Below are 24,802 nucleotides of genomic sequence, written 5' to 3'. Positions count from 1 at the left end.
AAATCCTCTCCCCTCTGAAAGGGAGTCTAGAGCTTTAGAGAGATGGGGTAAAAAAGTGTATGCTTATGCTACTCTTTCTATGAGGGCATTGAATTGTCAATTTCATATGATACAGTACCAAGAGTATTTGTTAGATGAATTGCATAAAAAACTGTCTTCACCTGAACCCCTAGATCGCAAATCACTTCAGGATCTGGTACATAACTCCCAACAGGTTAGCAACCATTTCTTGCAATGTGGTTATGATGCATTGGAAGCTTCATGTAGGTCAGCTATGACTGGCGCAGTCATACGTAGGCATGCTTGGCTGAAGGAACAATCTCTGCCAGACCATGTCAAAGCAAAGCTTCTGGGTGCTCCACTGGAAAAGCAAAAGTTATTTGGTTCCACGGCTCAGGAGGTCCTAAAGAAAGTTGAAGAAAAGGCAAAATCTGTACAAACTGTCAGAGATTTTCTCCAAGTCCAACCACCAAGATTCAGCAGGAATTGGCCTTCCAAAAATTGGTCCTTTCCAGACACAGAGAGGTTTCAGAGAGGCAAAAACAGGCGTGCCAGAGGTAGAGGGCAAGCTAGAGGCTCCTACAGAGGGCGTCAATGGCAGCCTTCCAACCAGAGAGGTAATGCAGGACCTACAACTGCTGCACAAGGACAGGCTCAATGACTTTACTTTGACACCGCCAACCAGGGCTCAATTGGAAGCACCCTTGGGCGGAAAGCTTTCTTTATTCTCAGAAAATTGGCACAGTATTACAAGGGATAAATGGACACTACAAATAATAGACAAAGGATACAGGTTCCATTTTCACACATTACCAAAAAGAAAAGGCATGCCAGACCTGCCACCAAATCAAAGGGCAGAGGCTTTGAAACAAATCTCCAGCTTAATGCAAATGAAAGCTATAGAAAAGGTTCCTCTCTCAGAACAAGGCCAAGGATTTTATTCCAGACTTTTCCTTGTGCCAAGAAAAGAAAAACAATGGAGGCCTATTCTCGACTTGTCCGCACTGAATACTTATCTCATTGTGCCAAAGTTCAAAATGCTGACTCTACAGCAGCTCCTTCCCATGCTGGGCAAGGGGTCTTGGCTGGTAACTCTAGACCTCAAGGAGGCATACCTGCATGTCCCTATCGGACAAAGTTGTAGAAGACACCTCAGATTTCTTGCAGGTTCAGAGCATTATCAATTCTCAGCATTGCCCTTTGGCTTATCTACTGCGCCCAGAGTATTCACGAAATGCTTGGCATCAGTAATTGCACACTGCAGACTTCAGGGGATTCAAATATACCCATATCTGGACGACTGCCTTATACAAGCGGACAGCCAACAAACTTTGGTAAAACATTTGAATTACGCCATTCACCTACTTCAGGCCTTGGGATATACAGTCAACATTCACAAATCAAGACTTGTTCCATCCCAAAGAATAACTTTTCTGGGTGCGAATCTAGATACAACTACCCAAATGGCTTTCCTCACAGAAGAAAAACAGTCAGCTACCAGATTACTTCAAAAGTCTGACAAGAAAAACTCAGCTGATTGCAAGGAAAATCCTGCAGGCCCTGGGTTACATGGCTTCTTGCATCCTTCTGATTCCACAAGCAAGGCTGCATATGAGGAAACTACAATGGTACCGAAGGAGTTTATGGTCTCAGCACAGTCACAGCTTGGAAACTTTGATACCACTCATCCCATGCCTTCAAAGGGAATTTTTGTGGTGGGCTCAAGCAAGCCAGTCAAACGGGGGTCTGCCCTTCAGCAAACCATTAGCCAGCCAAACCATTACAACGGACGCTTCAGACCACGGATGGGGAGCGCACATGGAGGGCAGATGCATTCAAGGTCTGTGGTCACAAAAAGAGCTACGCATGCACATAAACCACAAGGAACTTCTGGCAGTGATACATGCAGTCGAAGCCTTCAAACCTTTTCTGCATCAAGGCCACCTACTAAGGACAGACAACACCACAGATGTCCTTCAAGAATGCAACTGCAGTCATAACATGTGGGTTGTCCTGCCTCAGGCAGCCCTCGGTCGGCCGGATTCCAAAGTCTGGGTCCGACGTCTGCTGATTTCGCATTTCTCTCCGTCAGAGCGGCTGGAGTATATAAGCATCAGTCGACGCCATTTTCTTCAGTCTTTCTTGCCGCGCGGTGCCCGAAGCAGAAGCAGTTCGCAAGTGCCGGTCGGTCAGCTCCTGTATTCTACGATTCCGAAGTCATCAAAAAAGCTAAGTACCCCGTTGGGGACCTTTTCTTGCCTCAGCCGATGTCAGAAATTACTGAAAAAGTTAACAATTGTCTCTTTTGTGGTAAACAAATACCTCATAAGGATTTCCACTCTTACTGCCTCCCTTGCCTGGGCCCAGACCACGACGTCTTGGCCTGTGTAGCCTGTGCTCGCTTCAACAAGCGCACTCTCAGGTGCCGGGCGGAGTTCACTGAACAATTTTTCGGCGATAAATTTGCTTACACTATGCCGTCGGATCTTCTGACATCACAAACTCCCAAAAAGCGAAAAGACCGGGACCGACATCCTCGGCCCGCGTCTACCACCGACTCCACGCCAAAACCTAGCGCGAGTGCTCCGGTTCCCTCTGAGACGGTCTCTCCACCGCTCCGAACCGAAGACACCGCATTACCGACGACTCCGATTCCAGACATTACTCCGATGCCAGTTATAGATTTTCCTCCGGATACCGAAACCGAGGAAATGCCCGAGACCATTGCTGTAGACAAGGTCACTCCTGCACGTGGAGCTGCCAGGCCTCCTATGGCCATGTCTATTAAGGCCTACACTAGGGCTAAGGCAGCCAGCAAATCAAAGCTTATTACTTCTAAATCCTTACCTCAGCCGACTCCGGAGACACAAATTATGTCCATGGCTGCTGATTTAATTTCCATGATTAGAGGTTCACAGGCCCATCCTGAGAGAGCATCCCAGCCTCCTCCTGATAAAAGGCCCCGGGTTGAACCCTCTGACCCTACTCCTTCAGATGAAGATTCTGAGGGCTCTGTCCACTCTGATAGCCAGGAAGAGCTCTTCTAGACCTATGAGGACTCGGATGCAGAAGATTCCATACCTTCGGCCTCCCCTCCTGAGGATATTTCTTTTGGGGAAGCTCTGCACACCATGAGGGAACATTTCAAGTGGCAGGGCCAGGAATATTCTGATTCCAGGAAACTCCTTAGGACTTTCCTTAAGAAGCCTCAGCACAGGCCCCTAGCTATTCCTCCTGTACTTGATGTTCTGGATGATTTGTATTCTGATTCTAGTGCTACCCCTGATTCTCTCCCTCCTGCTCCAGCCAAGCCAGACAGGTATTACAGGGTCCCAGAAACTCATTCCCATTTATTCAGGGCCCCATACTGTTGATTTGGAAACTATTTCACAGGGGCCTAAAGGAGTTTCAGCCTCCACCTCAAAAATTCCTTTGACCTCCAACAGGGAAGCAAGGTCATTAGAGAGATGGGGTAAAAAGGTTTACACATCCACTACCTTATCTATGAGAGCTTTAAATTGCCTTTTTCATATGTTCCAATATCAGGATTATCTCTTAGAAGATTTACAAAAAACATTAGCTTCTCCTGATCCTTTAGACAGGAAGACTTTGCAGGAAGCTGTGCATAACACTCAGCAAGTAAGCAATCACTTCCTGCAGTGTGGATATGATGCACTGGAAGCTTCATGTAGGGCAGCTATGACAGGGGCAGTGATGCGTAGACATGCTTGGTTAAAAGATCAACCTCTACCAGATAATGTAAAAGCAAAACTTCTGGATGCACCTTTGGAAAAGAACAAGCTTTTTGGTGCAAATGCTAAGGATGTGTTAAAGACCATCGAAGAAAAAGCAAAATCAGTTCAAACTGTAAAGGATTTCCTCCAGATTCAACCCCCCCAGATTCAGTAGGAATTGGCCTTCAAAAAAAATGGTCCTTTCCTAACCCAGAAAAGTTTCAAAGGGGTAAGAACAGACGTGGCAGAGGAAGAGGCCAATACAGAGGCCCTTACAGGGGACGTCAATGGCAGCCAGGAAACCAAAGAGGTGACGCAGGGGTTTCTCCTGCCCAACAACCACAATCTCAATGACTTTCCTCTACTACCGCCTACCAGGGAACAACTAGAAGCTCCCTTGGGCAGGAAATTATCTCTGTTTGCAGAAAACTGTCACAGACTGACAAAGGACAAATGGATTTTGGACATTATAGACCGAGGGTACAGGTTTCATTTTCATACCTTACCAAGAAAACAAGGCATGCCAAATCTACCACAACATCAAAGGGCAGAGGCTATCAAGCAAATCACTCTGCTAACTCGAATGAAAGCAATAGAAAGAGTTACACAACAAGAACAAGAACAGGGGTTTTACTCAAGACTGTTCCTTGTTCCAAGAAAAGAAACTCAATGGAGACCAATACTGGACTTGTCCGCATTAAACACCTTTCTCATAGTACCAAAGTTCAAAATGCTGACTCTACAGCAACTCCTTCCCATGCTGGGCAAGGAGTCGTGGCTGATTACTCTGGACCTCAAGGAGGCATACCTGCATGTCCCTATCAGACACAGCTGCAGAAGATACCTCAGATTTCTTGCAGGGCCAGAGCATTATCAATTCTCAGCATTGCCATTTGGCTTATCTACTGCGCCCAGAGTGTTTACAAAATGCCTGGCTTCAGTAATTGCTCATTGCAGGCTCCAGGGTATACAAATTTACCCGTACCTGGACGACTGCCTCATACAAGCGGACGACAAATTGATGTTGACAAAAAGTCTGGAATATGTCATACGATTACTTCAAGCTCTGGGATACACAGTCAACTTCCAAAAGTCAAGACTGCAGCCATCCCAGCAAATAATCTTCTTAGGAGCCAAACTAGACACAGCCTCACAGATGGCTTACCTGACAGAAGACAAGCAAGAGAAGTTAACTCAATACTTCAAAGGTTTAGCAAAACTCACCCAGATGACTGCAAGGAGATTCCTACAGGCCCTGGGTTACATGGCATCCTGCATTCTACTGGTCCCATTAGCAAAACTACACATGAGAAAGCTTCAATGGTACCTAAAAAGCGTTTGGTCTCAGCACAACAACAACTTGGAGACAATCATACCACTCATTCCATGCTTACAAAAGGAATTCTTATGGTGGGCCTCGGTGAGCCAGGAAAACACAGGTATGTCATTCAAAAAACCACAGATAACACAGACCATGACTACAGACGCCTCAGACCTCGGATGGGGGGCGCACATGGAAGGCAGGTGTATACAAGGACAATGGTCTCCAAAGGAAACACATCTGCATATAAACCAAAAGGAAATGCTGGCAGTAATGCATGCTATCGAGGCTTTTCAAAACCAACACAAGCAAGGTCACTTAATGATACGGACAGACAACACCACTGTGATGTGGTACATAAACAAGCAGGGGGGCACCCACTCTTACCCCTTTTGCAGATTGACAATGCAGCTTTGGGAGAAATCACTGAGTCTAAACATCCAGTTACAATCACAGTTTGTTCCAGGAAAAGACAATGTGTTGGCGGACAGCCTAAGCAGGAATTTCACAGATCCACACGAGTGGAGGTTACATCCGAAGGCTTTCAGACAACTCACTTCGACATGGGGCAAGCCAGAAGTGGACCTATTTGCCTCTCACCTCAATCATCTCCTACCAAAATTTTGCACAAGGACATACCATCCAAAGGCTTGGAAAATAGATGCTCTTTCATTCAACTGGAACTCCCTAGCAATCTATGCATTCCCACCTCTGCCACTGATGACCTCAGTATTACTAAAGATCAAAGCAGAGAAGCCCAAGGGAATCATAATAGCTCCGGATTGGCCAAGACAACACTGGTACCCACTACTACGGAGCATATGTCACACCAGGAGGTGGGCCCTCCCTCAGTGGCCTCTACTTTTGACTCAACACAATTTCGAAGCACTGCATCCAAACCTTCAGACTCTACAGCTAACAGCCTGGGAGATCCCATAAATAACTTCAGCTTATCTCTCTCCAAGGAAGTTCAGTGGATACTAACAGAGGCTCGAAGACCGTCCACCAGAAAGGTCTACTTGGCAAAGTGGAAAAGATTCAGCAATTGGAATACCAGCAAAGGGCATGATGCATCATTACTGAACATCCCACTTATCTTGGAATATTTGGCGGATATGTTACAGAGTGGCCTCTCATATTCTTCAATAAAGATACATGCATCTGCTATTTCAGCTAGATACAACAGTGATCCTCCTGTTTTTTTCTCACCCCTTACTAAGACAATTCCTTAGGGGAATCAAGAACATTAAGCCACCAAGAAAGGCCCCAGTGCCAGCCTGGGACCTCAATTTTGTCTTAGAAAAACTGACTCTACCTCCTTTTGAGCCAGCAGCTTCAGTTGACTTGCAATTTCTCTCATGGAAAACAGCCTTCCTGTTGGCAATTACCTCAGCAAGAAGGGTTTCGGAACTACAGGCCCTAATGGCAATACCACCCTTTATTATTTTCCACAGAGACAGGGTTTCATTAAGGACCAACCCTACCTTTATGCCAAAGGTGGTATCTAGGGTTTCTCTAAATCAAGCCATTCATCTGCCTGCTTTCTTCCCCAATCCTGAGAATAAGGGGAAAGGCTTTTGCATACCTTGGACATTCATAGACAACTTCGATACTACCTGGACAGAACCAAGGCCAGTAGGAAGTCTGAACAGCTTTTTGTAGCTTACGTCCCTGCAGTCCAAGGAAAAGCAATTTCAAAACAGACTATTTCTAAATGGATTGGACATTGCATCAGATTCTGTTATTCCTTTCATGGAAAGACTGTTCCAGCCTATGTCAGACCACATTCCACCAGAGCTACAGCCACCTCTACAGCATTTTTAAGAGGGGTGCCTACAAAGGACATTCTAGAAGCTGCTACATGGAGCTCCGTGCATACATTCTCAAAACAGTACAATCTCCCCCTATATTCCAGATCCAGAGCAGGCTTTGCTTCAGCAGTCCTGCAGGGTTTGATTGCCACACCATCTCTTTCCTAGAGCATACCTCCTCTCCCAGCTAAGCTTTGGTATTCTACCCACATGTTATGACTGCAGTTGCATTCTTGAAGGACATAGTACAGTTTTGTACCTACCATAAATGTAGATGTCCGATAGACATGCAACTGCAGTCGGGTTTTCCCTCCCTCCATACCCCTCTATGCTTAGGGTCCACTCCTATCCCCCTCACTCTTAGCTGGGGATATCTGTTATGGTGTATTTGTTTTATTGCTCATGTATTTGTTTGGAATCCTGTTTTTGTCTTCCAATTTGATTACAGCCTTCCTTGGAGGGCACCTGGCATCTGGGGCAAGAAACACTGAAGAAAATGGCGTCGACTGATGCTTATATACTCCAGCCGCTCTGACGTCGGAGAGAAATGCGACATCAGCCGACGTCGGACCCAGACTTTGGAATCCGGCCGACCGAGGGCTGCCTGAGGCAGGACAACCCACATGTTAGGACTGCAGTTGCATGTCTATCGGACATCTACATTTATGGTAGGTACAAAACTGTACTTTATGTGGTACATAAAGAAGCAAGGAGGCACCCATTCATATCCTCTTTGCAGACTGGCAATGAATCTATGGGAAGTTTCAGTGAAACTCAACATAGAGCTGCAATCTCAATTTGTGCCAGGGAAAGACAGTATACTGGCGGACAGCTTAAGCAGAAATATCATGGATGCACACGAATGGATGCTGCACCCAGACATCTTTCTACAGATAACACAATCATGGGGCAGGCCGGACATAGATCTTTTTGCCTCCCCCCACGATCATCAGCTGAAGAAATTCTGCTCAAGGACATACCACCCACAAGCATGGAAAGTGGACGCCCTCTCTTTCAGCTGGAGAACTCTAACAGTGTATGCATTTCCACCTCTCCCATTAATGACCAAGGTCTTACTGAAGATCAGGACAGAGCAGCCAAAAGTGATTCTGATAGCTCCGGACTGGCCAAGACAGCACTGGTGCCCACTGTTAAAGAGCATGTCACGCACGAAACCATGGCCTCTTCCTCAATGGCCACTGCTTCTGACACAGCACAATTACAAAACTCTGCATTCCAACCTGAAAACCTTGCAACTAACAGCCTGGAAAATACCTTGACTCCTCCTTAGGACAGGCTATCCCAGAGAGTGAAGGATATTATCATGGAAGCTCGCCAGCCCTCCACAAGAAAGGCATATTCAGCAAAATGGAAAAGATTTCTCATTTGGAACACCACAAAGGGCCTAGATGTGACAGTGATGAACATGGCACGTATCCTGGAATACTTGGCAGAAATGTTCCACAATGGTCTGTCGTACTCTTCCATTAAAATTCATGCTTCAGCAATTTCAGCAGAGTACAATACTGATCCACCTGTCTTCTCACATCCTCTCCTAAGGCAGTTTCTAAGAGGGATCAAAAACATCAAGCCTCCAAGGACACCACCACTGCCTACTTGGGACCTTAACTTCGTGTTGGAAAAACTAACACTGCCTCCCTTTGAACCAGCAGCATCTGCAGAGCTACAGTTTTTGTCTTGGAAGACTGCCTTCCTTCTGGCCATAACCTCAGCAAGAAGAGCATCTGAGTTACAGGCCCTCATGGCAGTACAGCCATTTACTGTTTTTCATCAGGACAGAGTCTCATTGAGAACCAATCCTACATTTATGCCAAAGGTGGTATCCAGGGTCTCATTAAACCAAGCTATTCATTTGCCTACCTTTTTTCCGAATCCACAAAACAAAGGGGAGAAACTTCTGCACACCCTGGACATACACAGACAGTTGCGCTACTACTTGGACAGAACTAAAAGTTACAGAAAAACTGACAAGCTGTTGGTAGCATATGCTGCTAGTGCACAAGGAAAAGCAATTTGCAAACAGACAATCTCAAAATGGTTAGGGAATTGCATTAGTTTTTGTTACTCCTTTCATGGAAAAACTGTGCCAGCTAACATTAGACCTCATTCCACGAGAGCCACAGCCACCTCCACAGCCTTCTTAAGAGGGGTGGCTACCAAGGACATTTTAGAGGCTGCTACATGGAGCTCCATGCATACATTCTCCAAGCATTACAATTTACCTTTATATTCCAAATCCAGAGCAGGCTTTGCTACTGCAGTCCTGCAGGGCATTTTAGCTACACCATCCTATACATAGATCCTCCACCCCCTGATTGGCTATGGTATTCTACCCATATGTGATGACTGCAGATGCATTCTTGAAGGACATAGTACAGTTTTGTACCTACCATAAATGTAGATGTCCAATAGGTATGCATCTGCAGTCAGGTTTTCCCTCCCTCCTTCCCCTCTGTGGTATTTCTTGGGTAATACTCCCTCTTATAGCTAGCTGGGGTTATCTATTATGGTGTATTTGTTTTTAATTACTGTGCATGTTTGGAATATTTTGCATTTATCCAAATTTAGCCTTCCTTAGAGGGCACCTGGCATCTGGGGCAAGAAAAACTGAGGAAGATGACGTTGGCTGACTCTTTTATACCCCTGGCGCTCTGACGTCGGGGAGAGGGCGACAGCCGATGCCGGACCCAGACTTTGGAATCCGGCAAACCGAAGGGCTGCCTGAGGCAGGACAACCCATATGTGATGACTGCAGATGCATACCTATCGGACATCTACATTTATGGTAGGTACAAAACTGTACTTTCATCCTCCTTGGATCCTGGATCCAGTTCCAGACCTTCTGTCTCACCCAATAGACATGATTCACCTGGACATTTTGGGCCTAAAGTTGACCACATGATTTCTCCAGTTCCACTGATACCCAGACAACCCTGGCTCTCCTCCGCTGTCAGTCACATTCTGTAGTCTTTTTACAAAGCTTCCACTAGGAAGATTTACAAAAGTAAATGGAAAAGATTTGTTTATTGGACATAACAGGGACACAACCTGTCTGCTTCCTGAGAGTCATTCCCAGGAAGGAATTCGGAGAAACTCGTGTTCCTGCCTGTTCGGCTCTAACCACCTGAATGTGCCCTACTGGAAGTCTATGACTAGAGCCCACAAACAAAAAAAAAAACCTATCTGCTCCCTGAGAGTCATTCCCAGCAAGGAATTCAGTGAAAGTATGTGTACTGCTACAACCATCTGCAGTACATAACTAGTACTAGGTTACAGCACGCTTCCCTGCCAGGTTAGCCAGCAGCCAAACCCCCCCTTTTGTCTTGCTTAAATAACCCCTACCTCCCCAATTTTAGTATACCCTCTATCCTGAACTAGGATAGCTCCCTCCTTCCCCTAACCTGATATCCCCCTTAGGGGACTTTGCTGCAGTAAAGTGACTGCCTTCTAGGTGGTGATCCACTATCATCTTGCTGTCTCTGTCCTTTTACCCACTCTTTACCATATCTCTCTTACACAGTTCCTAGACATCTCTTTTACTGCTCACTCCCTCTGTTGTCCCAGTATTACCTATCCACATATCACTCTACTAACATCCCAACTTTATCCTTCGTAAGCCTCTTACCTTCTTATACATCTCTGCAAACTTACCTTCGGACTTTCACACTCTACTGATTGTTTTCCTTTACATTCTCCTTCCTTTGGCTTTTGTCTCCCTATTCCTACCTCTTCACACTTCTCTTACTTCAACTCACACTGTTAATTACCAGATCCAGTAACTCCAGTTCTAATCTCCCCATCTATCTCTAACCCTTTGCCATTGTCTATCAGAACTGCCTCACCTGTCGCAGTTCATCTCGTGGCATCTGGTCTGCTGCAAACGCTCAACTAATATAGCGCTGTGCACGCAGAATTTGAATCAAGCTGTTTTACTGACCTGAGCTATGCTCTGTTTTAAAATGGTCATTACGTTGTGTTTGGTACCATAACTTCACCTCAACTGTTGCTCCTTTGCCTGACTCTTGATTTAAATACTCAGACAAGGATTCTTACATAGGGGCTTGTTTTAGTCATTTAACTGAATCTGTGCTGGTTGTTCTATAAGCTGTAACTCCTTTTGCCTGAATCCTAATGTATATACTCTAACAAGGATTATTACATAGTGATTTGTCTCAGTCGCGTAACTGAATGTGTGCTGGTTTTACTATAAACGCTCAAACTGTAATGGCGTTGTGCACGTGGAACACTTACTCTTGCTGTTAACCTTGCTGCCTGAATATTAACACAGTCACTAGACAAGGTTCTAACAATACGATATGTTCCAGTCGCTTAAATGCAAGTCTGCTAACTTATTATGTAACTGCTCATACCAATTAACGCTGTGCACGAGGAACTGATTAACACAGTTTTGCCTACCTGTGCATTGTCTGCGCTATTATGGTATTTGGATAGAGTTTAACTGTATAATCTTCATCTTAGCTGTTACATCTACCAGTTGAACATGCATATAGTAATTAGCCAAGGAATTCACTACGTAGTATGTATCCAGTAGCCACTTTCATAGGGTGTTCCCTCATTGCATTAACGTGGAGTGTAGTGATCTCATACAGCTTATTTCTGTTTTTCACTTTATTATCTCTGACTTTCTGTAGTCATTTTTAGAAGTTCAATAGTAGTATATTTATGTAAAGTATGTTAAGGATATCGAGTACATGCTGGTGTTACTCACTTAACTGTGTATGTATAAAACTGTTTGCTTGTGAACTCTAGACTCCTGTACTGCTTGCCTCACTTCATTTTTCTCTCTCCTTGCATGTTCCAGCTCGTGTTCCTACCTGTCCTGCTCTAACCACCTGAATGTGCCGTACTTGGAAGTCTATGGCTAGAACCCACAAACAAGAAAAAAAAATGCCTGCTTCCTGAGAGTCATTCCCAGAAGGAATTCAGTGAAAGTATGTGTACTGCTAGAACCATCTGTAACACTTAAAGGTAGCACATAACTAGTACTAGGTTACAGCATGCTTCACTGCCAGGTTAGCCAGCAGCCAAGCCCCCCTTTTTTTTTCGCTTAAAATAACCCCTACTTCCCCTATTTTATTATACCCCCATCCTGAACTAGGATAGCTCCTTCCTTCCCCTAACCAGATATCCCCCTTAGGGGACTTTGCTGCAATAAAGTGACTGCCCACTAGGCATCTTATAGATCTTTGCAAACTTACCTTCGGACTTTCACACTCTACTGATTGTTTTCCTTTACATTCTCCTTCCTTTGGCTCTACCCGCTCCGTTCGCTCTGCGGGCTCACTATGCTCCCCTACCCTGCCCCCAGTTCCCACCGCCCCCAGCACCCCTACACTTATACTTGCATATATCCCACCCACCTCCTCCGTTACCCTATCAAATTATCGACCACACCCATAACCTAACTTCCTCTTCCTACCCAACCCCCTCAGCTCTGTTCAACCTTCCCACACTCTTTTGCATACAATTCTAATAATAGTCTACCCCCAATTTCGTCTTACTAACCCTACCTCCAAGTATCCTTAAATGAACGCCATGTCCTTCAAACCTGTCACACTATCAACACAAATACTACTCCTCCTTACCTTACTGTATCTCGGCTATCTCACCAGACCTGTCTGTACTAATCACTCACCCGCATACCACACTACTACCTCAATCCTTATACAGCATGTACCCCCGGTATCTAGCATATCCCCTAGCCTTTACTTCAACAATACTATATTCTTCCCCTATAAAATCTTAAGTAACCCCACAAACGTTACTCCCTTCTACACTAGCTTTATCTCAACTAAGCTTATAACCAACAAATTAGAGACTAAACTTTTTAAACACCTCTTCCATATTCATCACCATATCTCTAGTGACATACACCCAAACCCAGGACCCTTCCCCCAACAAAACTCTACCTCCCCATCATATCCTTCCCATTCCACTGGTAGGTCCCTCCAATTCACAGCTCTAAATGCCCAAAGCATATGTAATAAAATCCCCAATCTCCACGCCTGGCTTCGCCATAATCAACCAGGCATCTTATCCATCTCTGAAACCTGGCTCAAACCCCATATAAAAGACTTGCAGTTAATCCCACCCAACTACTCTATCATTAGAGAAGATAGAACACACAAAATAAGGGAGAGGAGTAGTTCCACTTTACTCCTCCAAACTCCTAATTACTCCATACTACAAAGCTATTCCCAAATTTGGTAATGCTGAACTGCTTCCAGCCCTTCTTCACTTTCCAGGCTTGATAGTTGTTGCACCTACCCAGGGGAGAAAACGCTGAGAGAAGAAAGGAGCCACTTTTTGAAATTTTAAGTATTTTCTTCTGATTTTTTGTTTAAAATTACTGCTTTGCCACCTACTTTTCGGCGTTTTCCGGCTTGCTAAAGTTGATATCTGTATTAGAAACAGTATTTAGAACACATCTAGAGCCTGTTTACTGCATTTCCTGTGTTGCATTTAATTTAAAATCAGTTTTCTTAAAATTGCATTTTACCTGACTCTGGCCTAGCACTCTTGTGGGGTCATTTATTGCACTGTTCTGACTATTTTGCTACTTGTGTAGCTCTGCTACCTTTAAACTAAAACAAACAAAAAAAAAAATCTTGCTTTTTTCCCACTTCCTGAAATTTAAGAAAGTCCAGTTACAGATTTGCTGTTCTGAACTGTTTGTAAGTTTCTTGGAGGCCAGTGCTTGCTTGGGCTAAAGGGAAGTCTCTCTGTTCACCAATGGCAGTGGTGAACACTGAGCAGCCTGCCTGTTCCTGTACGATTGGTTACTGCCTAGAAGCTGTAGTTTTATTGGCCATTTTGGGTCAATTCCAAACTCATTGATCTCTCTCTCTCTTAAAACCCTGCAACTCTCTTTTTGCGCGGTCTTGCGCACAGAGCAGCGTCGGGCAGTGCCGCTTAAACAGGTTTAAACTATTCCTGACTCCACAAAGTCTGCTCTTCACTTTTTCCCTTAGAAATGCTCTAAATCTCAAAATAAGCACTCTAGCCCTGCACTTGCTCGTATGAGTAATCTCATAGGTAAACACTAATAAACTTAAGCACTACATCCTCTTATACTCCTTTTAAGCATTGCTCCCTATTGGTTCTTTCTGATCAGTCAATAAGTAGTTCCCTATATTATTCAGGCATGTCCAAAGGTCATTTTTGGGTTTACTCTTCAGTCCAGCTGGTGAATGTGGGAATCTTGAGGCAATGTTACAACTGCCTTATGTATACGGACCACCCTCTCCTCCTCCCAACAAGCTGAAATATATGAGAGAGATACAACTATATAGCCAAACTGGAGGCTAAGCTCTCTCAACCCAGTACTGGCACAGCCTGTCAGGAGGACAAGGTAACCACACACACCACAAATCCAGTCTCGCATAGACCTATCGTATCAGCAAACCAAACACATAAACACACAAAAACATACTCCGAGGCTCTAAATAAAAATCTGCCTAAGCAGCAGAGACCTCCAAAGCAGACATCCAAGCAACCCCTACCACGAAACAATGCCCACATAGCACATAGCTCAGAAAGTCAGTGTGCCCCACAGCCCTTAAGGCTAAACTGCACACCTAATACACTTGTAATAGGTGACTCTATTGTCAGACACACTGACGTCCCACTCACCAGGTTGAACAAGGAGAAGGTCACTGTAAGCTGCCTGTCTGGTGCCAGGATCCGCCACATAACACAAGCACTCAGGTCACTCCAAAGCAAATACAAATATGACTCCGTCATTGTCCATGCTGGTGTGAATGACCTGAGACGTACCTTCCTGGACTACATGAAAAAAGACATAGAGGAGCTCTTTGATCATGTAGCCCAGGCCGGAATGACCCTGACCTTGAGTAGCATCTTACCTCACCAAGAATGATGCCACAGTATAAAGACAAAATTATCAATTTTAACAATTGGCTAAAGTATTGGTGTCATTCAAAGGGGATCCAGTGTCTGTCAGCCTGGGATGACATGCTCGACAAGCCACATTGCTTCGCTAGGGACGGCTTGCAGCTGTCACCCCTGGGTTTTCGAATACTGGCAAAGGCTCTTGCCTCCCCCGTAGTACCTTTTTTAGGCAAAGCACAAAAGACAAACCCACCTCCATAGACAGCACAAAGAAAAAAAACTAAGGGTAATGCTCAGCGCCAGAAGTCTAAACCTCAAGATGCACGCACTCGAGACTCTCCTCAGTATGGAGAATATCGATATCTGTTGAGTAACAGAAACCTGGTTCAAGGCTTCCGAGAGCACCCCAGCACTAACTGGTTATACTTCATACCATGCTTTCCGGCCCCAAAACTCAGACCGAACCACAAAAGGAGGGGGAGTATCCATATTTATCAAAGATACCCACACCTCCAGGTTAGTGGCACTGCACGAAGCATCGTAGACCATCCATGTGCAACCAACAGTGGGCAAAACTGCCTTTCAGTTTGTAGTCTTCTGCAGACCACCCTCCCAAACACAGGAACCTCACTCGGCTTTCCTGAGAACACTGGAGAATATGAAGATCTCTCCAAACACCATTATATTGGGTGACTTCAACTACCAAACATTGATTGGGAAAACTACTCAAAGCCCAAACACCCTCGCCCAACGGTTCCTAGAATTTATAAATTCAAATGTTATGGAACAACTGGTCACCACTCCCACAAGAGGGGAAAACATATTGGATTTGGTCATCACCAACATGGGGTCTCTATGTTCCACACCAGAGGTATACCCCTCATTGGTAAGATCAGACCATAAACTAATCTCACTGGACATCCATATTTCGTCTCCACCCCTAGCCAAGGAAACCACGGTGAAGAACTTCTCAATAGCAAACTTCACACTTCTCAAAACCGAGGTGGAATCCTTCAAAGCCCCCGGGCCAGTGGAAAATACGGCCCAAAATGCAGAATCCTTTACAAAAGCATTCTATGGACACCAACAGGAGTGCATGGAGCATGCTATCCCAAATAAAACCAAGGCTCACTCCTCCAAAGGCAGGAGACCTGTCCGGTGGACCCCGGCCATAAATAAGCTATACAACAGAAGGAGAAAGCTACTACATGATAGAGCAAAATCCCAAAAAGGGAAGGCGTCTCTGATCAGTACTAGCAAGAAACTACGATGCATCATAAAATCATCTAAGGCCAGCTTCGAAAGAAAAATTGCATAAGACACTAAAGATAATCACAAGGCCTTTCTTTAGTTATGTCAGAAACCTGGGAGGCAACTCCCAGATATGCTCTGAGTTAGTGCAAAATGACAAAAAATACACTGACCCCACAAACATTGCCAACATCCTGGCAGAAAGGTTCAGTGCAAACTTCTCCCCCCTTCCCCCCCCAAAAGAGCAAATGTCTATCCCAACAGAGTGTAGCCTTTCTGAGATCACAGATGCACAGGTGAGAGCTGCCCTCTCCAAAGCAAAAAACACAGCATCAGTGGGACCAGCTGGTGTCCCAGGCTGCGTCTTACACGAGCTCCAAGAAGAACTGAACCCTGATATAAAGTCACTGTTCAATCTCAGCCTTACTACAGGATATGTACCCAAGGAATGGAGTACAGCAAAAGTGGTCCCACTCCACAAAGGTGGTGCCAGAACAGACCCCGGAAACTATCGCCCTATAAGCCTGACTAGCCTGGTCTGCAAAGCAATGGAGCGTATCATCATGGAAATCATAAATAAAGACAGACATTGGGGACCACCAGACACTGGATCCTACCCAGTTCAGCTTTAAGGGCAGATCTTGCCTCTTGAACCTGGTCGACTTCTTTGAAACAGTTACCAAAGCCATAGATGAAGGGAAGGTAGTCCATACAGCCTACCTGGACCTCACAAAAGCCTTTGACACAATACCCCACCCGGGCGTCATAAATAAGCTCACCAGCTTAAATATCAACCCCCATGTCAGAAGATGGGTTGCAAACTGGCTCAGGGATAGAACCCACATGGTCAGAATAGCAGGTGCCATGTCGGACTCTAAACCAGTTACAAGTGGCGTCCCACAAGGCTCAGTCCTGGGGCCTCTGTTGTTTGGTATATATTTCTCCGAGGTACAGGCTAACACGGGTGGATTATGGCTGACCAAGTTCGCAGATGACTGCAAACTGGGTGCCGTAATAGACCCTCCGGCTGACACAAGCATCCTCCAAAAGGGTCTCAAAGAGACGGATAACTGGTGCCAGAGCCATTGCCTAAAGCTAAATGTCAAAAAGTGCATGGACATCCCCTATGGGAAAAACAAAGTGCCCACAAATTACCACATAGGTGGTAATCCATTAAGTACGGAAGAAGTAATTAGGGACTTGGGGACCCAAGTAGATAGAAATCTCTCCTTTGACAATCACGTTGCCAAAGTGGTTAGAAAGACCTTCTATATAGCCCACCTTTTCATGAAAGGATTCACATCTAGATAGAGAGGTCATTGTGCCCCTCTACTCATCACTTATCAGGCCCATAATTTAATACAATGCCCCATTTGGGATGTACCTTACCCGACACCTGCAGCAACTGAAAAGACCCCAAAAGTACCTCACCAAGAGGAACAAGGGGCTCAAACAGATGCACTATGCAGTTCGGCTAAAGAAACTCCAGCTCTACTCAGTTGCGTACCGCCTACTCAGAGGCGATCTGTGTCTGACGTATAAAGCCATGTCCAACCCAGAGTTAATGGACATGCTTCACCTCAAGAAATCCAAATCCCTTAGAGCTACACGCTCCAGGGACTTGATCCTCAGCCCAGAAGTTAATAGGAGGGACATATTCATATCCCAGAGGCTCCCCTCACTCTGGAACAAAATCCCAATCCATGTTAGGCAGAGCCCCTCATTGACCCTCTTCAAGAGAAATATTGACGAGTGGATGGGAGATCGTAAGTTTACCCCTGGGATCTCTTCTGTGTCCCTGCTTAACAAAGGTACAGTAAACAAACCTTAAAAGGGCTACCTTCTTTGACCTACTATACAGAGGCACTGTCAACTAATCCAAAAGGGTGGTGAAAGTCAAACACACTCTGGCTAGGCTTATAAATGCCCTAGGGCAGATAGCCTAGTATCAACCTATGAACAACCATAAAGTTGTCTGTGTTATCACCCTTTATATCCCTCCTGGGGACAATATCCCAATCCTCGACATTCTCTCCTGGGTTTCTTCCAACATTATGAATGAAACCATACTTTTGAGTGACGTTAACATTAATTGGGCCACAATTCAATCTCCTACCAACACCATAAATATCAATCTTTATACATTCTCTCAACTTATTACCTCAGCAACCAGACCTTCCAAAGACTTCCTCTCTGGGAGCACCCTAGACTGGATTTTAGTCTCACACCCCCACTATATCACTAACAGCGGCATCCTTCCAGACACACTAGATGACCACCTTCCCACCTTTGCTCTTCGGCTTCCCTCATCCCTACAACTAACCCATACCTCTATGCTGTACGTAAAAAACTTTAACCCCGATGAATTCTCAGATGTATTAAAAAGAACAAATTGGAATCCTTTAAAAACCCTGTCCCTGGATAATGCTGTCACCTACTTTAATTCAACTTTCTTACACCTGCTTGATTCCTTTGCCCCATGGAAAACAAAACGCACAAAAAGCAACCCCGTACCATGGCTAACTAAGAGTACCTTACATGTCATGCGGCTCTGAAATAAAGCCTGGAAAGTCTTCCATAAAACCAATACCAGCACATCCCTGAATGAATATAAAATGCTTCGTAACAAAGCAAAAAAAAATTATCACTTCAGATCGTAAAGCTTACTTTTCCACACTCCAAACCAACTATATCACTAATCCAAAAAAATTCTGGAATGGAATTGCTTCTCTCCTTAATCCAGGTAAAAAAGAGAACCCATGCCCAGGCTCAAATGCCTCCGCCTTAGTAGCCCCCAAATTTAACTCCTTTTTCATTGACTCTATAGCTTAAACTAACATCATAATTTTCTAATAACTCTACTTCCTCATACACACTTACCCACACCCCTTTTTCATCCTCTAACACCAGCTCTCTACCTGCTCCTTTCTCCATCAAACCTATTCCCATCTCCAACATAAAGAAACTACTTCTAAAACTGAAACCATGTTCCAATGCCCCTGATGAGATACCCTCCTACTTCCTAAAAATTTCAGGATAGGCTATGGCGTCTGCTATCTCCATACTAATAAATAGATCAATTTCTGAGGGCCATGTCCCCCCAGCTCTGGAAAAAAGCATTTATTATTCCACTCTGTAAAGGAGGAAACAACATTGACATCCCCAACTTCCGACCAATTGCTATCTTATCCCCCATTTCTAAACTTCTCGAAAAATGCATCCACCTACAACTTCTACCCTACGTCCGAAGTAATAATCTTCTCTCTCCCAAACAACATGGATTTGGTTAAGCAAGCCAGCTGTAAAAAGTTCAGGATGTTGTAAGGAGCTGTGGATATTAAATGGAAATATACAGAAAAAGAACTGTAGGAGTAAATGAGTTAATGTATTAAATACACCCCTTGCACACATACTTATGTTGCTTTTGATTACACAAACTAAAATTCCAGTTTTGTGGTCCTATGCAACTGATTTTTCTGACCGTACTGAGGGCATGGATATAATTTTAGAAGGGATCTTGTTGCAGGGAGGAAGAGTGGCTGGGGTTCTTTGTGGCTTGAAATTTGCTCCATATCTGTGTGGTGGTTTGTTGGCTTTGTTGTGGTGGTACCATTTTGTTTTAGTCATTTATGTTCTTGTTCCTTCCCTTTAATTTTTTGAATGTGGTTGTAGAAGGCCTTCTATTGGCAAATCTTACCTTGGGTGTAGCTTTGCTTCTTTTGATTGTTTTAGTGAGTGCTTTATGGACATGTGTGTGTATACATGTATGCACACACAGCCCACCTTCCCAGCTTGAGAAACTAATTTTTCAGTGGTATCTGTGTCCCCCTGACTACATAAAAATGCATCTCCAGTTCAGTTTTTGCTGCTACTTTCAGTCCTGAGGGAAGACATCTCTGTGGCCTGTCACAGATTGACTTCGTAACACAACATCCCTTGTGAAGATTGGCACACAGCGTCAGCTTGTATAGAGCCTACTCAATAGAGAACCTCTTTACTTGGTCCCAGATTTTTAAGTAACAAGTCTTCCAGTGTTGGCTTATTCCCCAATATTGAGAATACATATAATAAATATATATTTTTTCCATTTCTGACTTGCTATCCTAACTAATGTTGGTCAGCATGATTGATGATAGGCTGTTTTGAAGTCTTCTGAAGTCCACTTGATATCACTGTAACAAATTCTCTCATCCAAAATCTGCTCCCCCAGCTTCAGCAGAGTACATTACATCCCAGGCACCAGTCTTGTTCATAGGCTGGTACTAGGCTATCGGCCCTAGGGCCTGTACAAGCCTAGCCATAACAATTCCCTGGCTATTTCTTCCCACAATATTTATTTCCCTGTAAAGCTGATATCTGAGAGAGAATATTGTGCCCTTAGCAGGGTCTGTTGTGCAGGCAATGGCAATGGCTGTGTCTGTTTCATAGGTCCCCAGGTGGTTTAGCTTAGTCCCACCTCCTCCACCAGTAGTTGCAATTTCCTGTCCTCATATTTAATCTTTGGGTGGTCACTTCAGTTCCCATTGCCCATCCAATCTCCTGTGTACATGAGACTGCCTGAATATTCTCTTTCAGGTTCATCAGAAACTTAGTTACAGAGAGTGGTCACAAGCAAGACAAGGCATGTATGCCTGTGAGATTGACCCATGTTCCAAGGAGGGGAAATTACAGTGCTCTTTCTATCCTCCACCCCCCACCCCCCACCCCCACCCCCACCCCAAGACCAAAGTTCTTCAACAAATCTTGTGTTTAATGCAGGAGAGGAGTTGGCCCTCAAAGGCTGCCTTCTCACCCCTGAGATGGCTTCAGAAGTCTTTCAAGATGTTTGATCAGTCTTGGGGGTGCTACTTCAGTTGGTGTACCAAAGTATGTAACTGTCTGTGTGTGAGAACACCCTTATCCCAGCTCTGTGGCACAGAGGGATGAAGACTGATTTTTGATTCAGACAACTCGAAGTTTGAGTAGTGGCTCAGGCTCTGGTAGAACCTGGTGTGGGAGGATGGTTGTGAGTGTAGCATATGGTTTGCCAATCCTGGAAAGAGGATATAGTGGCTTCCCACAGGCTGTTATGCTTCTTTCAAGCAGAGACTTGCAGGTAGTATGTACTAGTACCATGAGGGGCATAGGCTGCAGCTTACAGATCTTATAATGACAACCCAACCCATATATGCAGCTATGAGCAAGTGTGCATGCTCAGATGGAGGGAGTGTAAGAAGGCCCTGTAGTGATGCAGGTGCTTTTTTTTGCTAGCAAGGAATGTAGTTAGGACTTGAGTAGAAATCCCAATCTGTCACGATTGAGGATGGCAGTGCTATAGACCAGTCAGTAGACCTGAGAGGTAGTAGCAGTGAATTGTTCAGTTGGCACTTTTGACAATAGTGGTTTTGGACTTTGAAAGTGATACCTTCTGATGGGATACCTGTTGACCCTGCAAGTGAGCTCACTGAACTCCAGATTACACTAGGTAAGTTGAACTTTCAACTCATAGCTTCTTGCATGTCCACTTCCATGGCTGAGTATGTCCATGAAAAGTTCCTAGCATTCCTAAGAAATATCCCTAATAGAGATAGATTTCTAATCATTGGTTACTTCAACTACCTCTCCATACACTGTAGTACTTATGGGCATGCACAGTGTTTCTTAAACTGAGTGAATGAGAATTCTCTGGATTTAACTGTAACCCCACCGGGGTAAAAATATGCTGGATATAGTTTCACAGACTCTGCTCACTGCCCATAGCTAGTCTCTCATTCGATAAATCTGATTACCATCGGGTTACCTTTACTCTTAGGCCATCCTCTTCCCATGGTTACTGTGACAACCGTGCCCAGGCCCAGTAATCAAGGAGCCTCAATCCTCACCATTAACACCAGGGAGGTCGTCTCCTAGAAGAGGAAAGGATAACTAATACACACAGTAAAGTACAATTTCCCTTAAGTGCACACAGAGATCACAGTCAGTCTGGGGCTGGTTCTCCCTTGCTCACCAGGTCCCCAATAAGACTCCCCACTGGCACAGCTGTAGGGTCCAGGTCTCAGCCTAGCTGGGCAAGCTAAAAACTCCAGCACCCTCTGTCCAACCAGTGCTTCGTGACCCTGCCCAAGTAGCTCACACAACACAACACAACACACACTTTGAGAAGAGGTTATACAACCACACAGACCCTCCTGGGAAAAGGCTGGCACAGGTTCTCCAGCTGTTCCCCTATTACCCAGACCATACAGTAGTAATTCCTGCCACCACCCAGGTAATAATTATCAGCTACTAAAAGGCCCTTAAAAGGGTGTCCAATTATTACTGTGCAATATTATAATCCAATGGTAGTATGACTGAACAGTCAAGGCTTAATTTGGAGTGACTTAGACAGTAACATCTATAAATATGTAATGTACTTAGAGGTTAAATTATCTCTACATAAACCAGCCACAGGTAAAGGTTTTAAAATATTTAATAATAAATAATTAAAACGCAAGACAAAACTACTACAGTACAATGCTACTCAAGTTCAGAGATCACACAGAAACATAAAACAATATCGTAGGAAAGATCTGATTTCAAAGAAAAATACTTATTCTAACTTTCTTCTAAGTTTAACTATTCCTAAGAGAAATCACAGTGCTATAGTCCTACTTATATGCATAAAGCATAAGCAGTGCTGGGTTAGATGTCCAAGATCAAAATGCTTCTTAGTCTCTCACTCAACAATAGTTTTTAAACACTAACCAACAGATCTCTTAAGGCTCTCCCAAATTACATCATTTTGACACTTAGTCTGGAGTTCCCAGGCCACAAATTGCATTATTTAGCAAGCTAACACCTGCTCAGGAGACTACAACAATAAAAGCCATTTCACATATACACTCTAGCAGAAACCAGAGCAATAAAGCACCTTCCACATCTTTCCAACTTCAAAAGACACATTTGAAATGCTTGGCTTGGTTTTCCTTACAGCAGATGGCAATATTGCAACAATCTTGACGTTCACATCTTACAGTGTTTTCTTTCATTTAAAAACACAAGCCTGTATTTTACATTTATTTATACAATTGATAGAATTTTGTATAAAATTCTATTTGACTAGGCTGGCAGCCTTCGCCCATCTTCCTCCAATCTTCACAGTTACGAACACCATCCTCTATAGAGACTTCAAAACAAATTGTTCATGTACAGTTGTATGACAGAATTGCAAAATTCTACCATGCTAACCCCAAATTGGAACAGGGATATGCAACAACCTATGCTAATGATCTTTATTTTTATTTAGATGAACTGCATTGATAGGCCTGTCCCCACCAGGACCAAATATAGTGGCAAGTTTGATAAAAACCTCCCGCTGCCCCACCCTCAAGCAGTATACATAAACTTAACAAAGGAAGAAACTACTTAAATTACCTTGTAAGGCCAGAAACTCTCATCATGAGAATGTAAAATGCCTCACCAAGGATCCAAAGGCAGCAAAGCCTCCCATGAACCTAGGTTTGCTTCTAAGGATTAAAATTAATTACAAGTCATTCTGCTGTGTCAGAAAAGTAGGGAATAATACATATCACTTCTGAAAACATCTCTTAGTCAAGTTTAAAGGTATTCAAATAAGTTTGCTGCAAATTTGTCCCTGTAAAACTATCATCCCCACCCCAGACATACTGGAGCCGCTTCCCCCTACTGTCTCCAAAGACTGTATATTCTTAGCATTGTCCCAGACCAAAAATACATATTCATTTGGTCCCAATGGCATTCTGGTATATCTTATAAACATTGTTAAACAAGCCCTTGCTGACCCCTCCCTCCCTTAAGTTGTTCATACTAAGCCTTGCCACAAGCTGTGTTCCTGATCAGTGGCACATTGTGATAGTGGTTGCCCTTCATAAAGGTTGTCCCACCACTGACCTATACTACTATAGATTCATTAGTCTTGTTTGCAAAGCCATGGAGTACTTCATCACTGACTTTATTAATCAGGTCCTAAAGAATTTACTGAGGTTTGACCTGCAACAATTCGGATTTCCTAAGGGCTAGTCGCACCTCATCAGTCTTGTGAACTACTTTGAAAAGGTCACACAGGCTATGGACAGTGCTCATGCTGTACTGCTGCCTACCCAGAGCTAGCAAGAGCATTTGATACTATATCATATGATGGGATTACATGCAAGCTAATAACCTTAAACATATCCCCCTTGTAGGTAAGCTGGATTGCAAACTAGCTCATAGAACACATGTTGTCAGGGTTGGTGCTGGCTCCTCGGTTAAGAAAAGGGTGACCAGTGGTCTCCAGGGGCCAATATTGGGCCCCTTCCTTTTTGGCATTTATTTCTCTGATCTCAACTCTGACAGCCCCTCAGATTATGCAGACAACTATGCTGAACAGTACACCAGTGCAGTATACAAGCACCTGTACAACTGCATGGACTCAGCCATACCCAACAAAACTAAAATCTGCTGCTCAAGGAAACACAAACCTGTCTGGTGGACATCCTCTAGCAACATGCTTTACAACAAAAGGAAGAAACTGTTGTCCAAGGGTAAAAAGGAACAAATTCCAAATCAGAAAAACTCCCTTCTCTGCCTCAACAAACAAATTAGCTGACTAGTGACAACTTCCAAAGCCAGTTATGAGTTGAAACTAGCCTCCAAAACAAAGGGAAAACACATGTCCTCCTTCAGTTACATTAGAAATCTCCATGGCAAAGCCCAAGTTTGTTCTGAGCTAGTACTTAATGATGCTACTTACAATGATCCTGTTGATTTAGCCAACCTGCTTGCTGATAGTTTCAGCACAAACTTCACCCCCCAAA

The 24,802-nt window shown here is 44.2% G+C and overlaps 1 protein-coding gene across 1 annotated transcript in view; it reads left to right on the top strand.

The window, feature by feature from the left end:
• The window catches only part of FASTK (Fas activated serine/threonine kinase), a 686,027-nt gene that overhangs the window by 190,234 nt on the left and 470,991 nt on the right, over positions 1-24,802 (top strand). The gene's annotated exons all lie outside the window — the stretch shown is intronic.

Source organism: Protopterus annectens, chromosome 3.part1 (genome assembly GCF_019279795.1).
Source record: "Protopterus annectens isolate FY-2018-M chromosome 3.part1, PAN1.0, whole genome shotgun sequence".
Taxonomy (NCBI): domain Eukaryota; kingdom Metazoa; phylum Chordata; order Ceratodontiformes; family Protopteridae; genus Protopterus; species Protopterus annectens.
This window is presented reverse-complemented; position numbering and strand designations above follow the sequence as displayed.